We start from the raw sequence: 3,939 nt of genomic DNA, 5'->3' as shown, positions 1-3,939 counted from the left end.
ACCACGAACTAAAAATAACAATATTCTTTTATATTAAATCAAACACATAAAATATTTCATAATGACTTCCTGTGAAAATGCTGTATGTGTTGTATGAACTTCCTGTCTATGTCACTATATCTTAAATAAAACACGACCTCAATTTGAGATATCTTGAAATTGGGTTTAATTTATATCCCGAACTGAGAAATATCTCAAATTTTATTTCTTGGCTTGCAATGGCCATATTATTAGGTTATTGATTATTACTAGTTATATAAACAAGCAAAACTTAAACGGTCTCTCTCTCACACACGTCATCAAACAGTGACCACAGCAGCGGGATTGCAGGTTGGATGACTTACTCCTACTAAATATATATAAAATGTGTTTATATTATGTTTTATTAACAGTTAGGATGTATTAATTAAAATGCTTCTGTGTGTGTATATATATATATATATATATATATATATATATATATATAAAACACTTCAGGTGTATCCGGGCCATGGTTGGGGACTTAATCCCCGTTCTCCCGCGCACACTGTAACGATTTAAATTATAGCATGTAACTCATATCATGTAATTATGTTTCTTCTGCACACATTTTTTCCTCAAAGAACAAGGACCAATTTTCATTTTGTAATTACAGCACTACTCAACAGCACGACGCTGTCTACAAAGCTGGCCGAGGTGAGGTGTAGCTGCGTCAGGTGCGCATTCGTGTGGCGCAGATTCCCGCAGTTCTGCGCCGATCTGAGCGGCTCCACCAATGGGATCGAGGGGATTCTGCAGATCTACAAGAGCGCGATTTGTGTGATCTGGCTGGAAAGCTGTTTGTGGAAACGCTTGTTGAGGCGATATCTTGTCCGTCAGTCTCGTTCATTGCTCATGTGAAGAGTGTAATGTTGTCACAAGCAGGCAGCACTATCAAAGTGTGTATTTGAAATGGCCTACCTTGGTGTTTGTCTTGATGGCATCGTTCACAGACGTTTCTCCAGTCGCCCCTGTTTGTTTTAACATGCATCAATCCAAGCTGTGGTTACCTTGGTTTGTATTTCCTTGTATTCAGTATGATTCCCTAAATCTTGTATGGATACAGTACTGTATACTGTATGGATCTGCATGTAGTGATCAGTTAAGTTTAATTCAGTTAACAGCTCTCATGAAAATGTTATGTTTTCTATTGTATGCATTTGATGCAGACAGAAAATAAACTGCATGTCATTATGAAAAGGGGGTTGCTTTAAATAGCAGCCATATCTGCTTGCTATGGAGTGAAAAGTAATGGAAAAGATGTAGGAGAGCAACAGAAGAGGAGAGTCGAACCAACATCAGGAGATATTCTGTCAGCCATTAGTTCTTCCTACACAAAGGTGTAGAGAGATTTCGCCAAGAAAACATCTCGCTCAAGAGCCATCATAAACCTGGTGATTTGATTAGCTGAGAAGGACCTCTTGCTCTGTAATAACATTCAATTGATTTCATTGGAAGAGTCCCTCCCACCTTCCCAAATAACACAATTATGGAGGCTGTCCCTGGTTTAACTCCTGAGACTTGACAAGAATCAGGTTCCAAGGTGGTGTAGCTGCAGGCAAAAGTTAACTCAATCTTAAGCGGAGAGGAGAGGAGGAGGGGGTGGGGAGGAGGGAGTTTTTAATGAACAATGTAGACCAGTGTTCTCAACATGTCATCCCCCCCAGGCCTGTAAAAGAAAAGATGCCATTGGATCCAAGATAAACTCTTTTTACCTCCTGAGCAAAACACGGGTATTCAGAAAAAATGTCTGTGCTTTTACTTTTTAAGGCGTTCATTGTTAACACCTGAATTTCGTTCCCCCCCCCCCCCCGCTGTTCACTATGTCTTGTTGTGTTTCCAGTTCTAGGTGTGATTCTTTGACAGAAACAAAACACCTTGCTGGTTTAAGATTCCAACAATTCCAACTTCTCTGAGCTGACAGTAGAGAAGGGGAAATTGTTATTTTTAAACTGGCCATGTACCGTAATGCATCATTTCACTTTATGACCTGCTACTCTGCCCCACCTTCACACTTCCCACTGGCTTGTTTGAGTTTTTGTTGTAAATATTACGTACATGGTTTGTTAACATAGAGGAAATAAATAAAACCAGGGATACAAATACCTTATACAATTATTAAGGTTGACTAGAATCATAATGCTAATACAATATACATTAGGGTTCAAATACATTTGCCTTTTCTTAAGTCGAAACAGAATGATGACGGTGTCCTGAAGCAAAATGTGAGTCAGCAGCCAAACTGGGTAGAAAAGCAGTTAGATAGAGGCAAAGGAGATTTGTGCAAGGTCTTCACAATCTTATTTTGCAAAAGGAGTAATGATACTGGAGCATAAACACTAGTCCTTCCTGGTTATACCACCAAGTCTGGGATGTGAATTGAGACTGTCAGTAAATAGTTCTGGAGTTATTGTGGTGTTATAAAGAGACTACTATACACTTGTGGCAGAACTGTCAAAGAATGGGTGAAACTGGTGAAATACCAGGTGGACACTAAAAAGAAACAAATGCACTTTTTTGCAATAATAATAGCACTAGACTCAAAACTGTTTTTGGAGTAAAAACTTTTTTTTTTTTTTTTAAATAGGCTATTTGTTTTTCTAACCCACCCCAAAAAAAAAGAAACTTGGAGGTGCAGAATCATTTTAGGATGTAATGGATTTTTTTTTTTTTCCCCATTCACCAAAAATTCCCATAGTTTCCAAACCAGAACAAAGAAAGCACTGACGTTCTGATAAGAAAGACAAAAGTATTGTTACTCATGGAAGTTAACCATTGACCTGTGACTGGTGTTTCTGAGATAAGGCAGCATTTTGTTTCTTTTACTGGAGCAAAGGAGCTGGAATTTCTCGTTTGCTTTCTGGGGGTAAAATGGAAGAGGAAGGCAGCTCCCAAATAGTAGAGCTCTGTCCATAAATTAAAGAGAATGGCCATTTTTTTTAACTTTCACCTTCCGACCTGTTAACACCCTTTGAAGGGGAATTTCATCAATGCACTCATTAGAACTTTTAGAGCACTGAAAGAAATACAATTATTTTCCCCCCATACAACATAATGGTAAAAACTATAAGATTAGGGCAAGCAAGACAAGGTTTATTAGCATGATTTAAACAGTGAACTAAAGTGTAAAAAAAGAATCATAATGCATCGGATGAAATAAACTATTAATTTGCTAATAAGAGAGGGCATTTCAGACTGTTTACTGAAACTAGTTTGCTTATACCAACACATGAATGTCTAAATGTTTTACAAACACTTACGCTATTTTGTTTTGTAGATTTATGCTGAATTTCACTTGGATGAAAACTGAGAAGCAGATGCTACAGGTAAGGATTTGATTTCCAATATGTAATTACAAGGAGAAATGTCTAAGATTAGAACATAGGTTTGCTGTTCCCTGCAATTATCATATGAGAAGGAGTGAAATGTGTTTTATTTTAAGCTTTCTTTTGCGGTTTGTAAGAAGATACCTATAAGAATGTATAGTGCTCTTTTAATAATGCAATGTAATGAACTTAGTGTAATTGCACTTCATTGCTTCAAAACGCACACCTCAGTTTATCTTGATTTATTTCGCTGCAGCTCTGCCTGGTGTTCGTAGGCCTTTTGCAAATGTAAGCTTGAACTGCCAATCGTAGTGGGAGATGCTAACTTTCACATTCCTGATTTGTTTGTTTTTGTTTGTAATTGGAGTGACCAGTTTAGTGACCCTGCAATGGGAACAAAATCCCATATAGATTCTCAGATGTCTGACTAGGAAATTGAATTGTTAGTCGGCTCCGTGCAGCGCTGCAATGTCTGGTTCATTGTTAAAGAGCCCATATACACAAATCAACGAGACCAATGAAAGCGTTATAGTAAGTTACTTCAGCATTTGATGTGCGCAGTGTCTGTTTTCGTGCTCAGCGGTGGAGACATGAA

General features: G+C 37.9%; 1 long non-coding RNA gene across 1 annotated transcript; it reads left to right on the top strand.

Annotated features, from left to right (window-relative positions):
* The first annotated feature begins 264 nt into the window (after positions 1-264).
* LOC136713132 (uncharacterized) lies at positions 265-3,346 on the top strand. The gene is made up of 3 exons (XR_010804909.1): positions 265-330; positions 635-675; positions 3,296-3,346. It is a non-coding gene; the product is annotated as an uncharacterized LOC136713132 (long non-coding RNA).
* The last annotated feature ends 593 nt before the right edge of the window (positions 3,347-3,939 follow it).

Source organism: Amia ocellicauda, chromosome 17 (assembly GCF_036373705.1).
Source record: "Amia ocellicauda isolate fAmiCal2 chromosome 17, fAmiCal2.hap1, whole genome shotgun sequence".
NCBI lineage: Eukaryota > Metazoa > Chordata > Actinopteri > Amiiformes > Amiidae > Amia > Amia ocellicauda.
The sequence above is the reverse complement of the archived record's forward strand: the minus strand, read 5'-3'. Positions and strand labels throughout refer to the sequence as shown.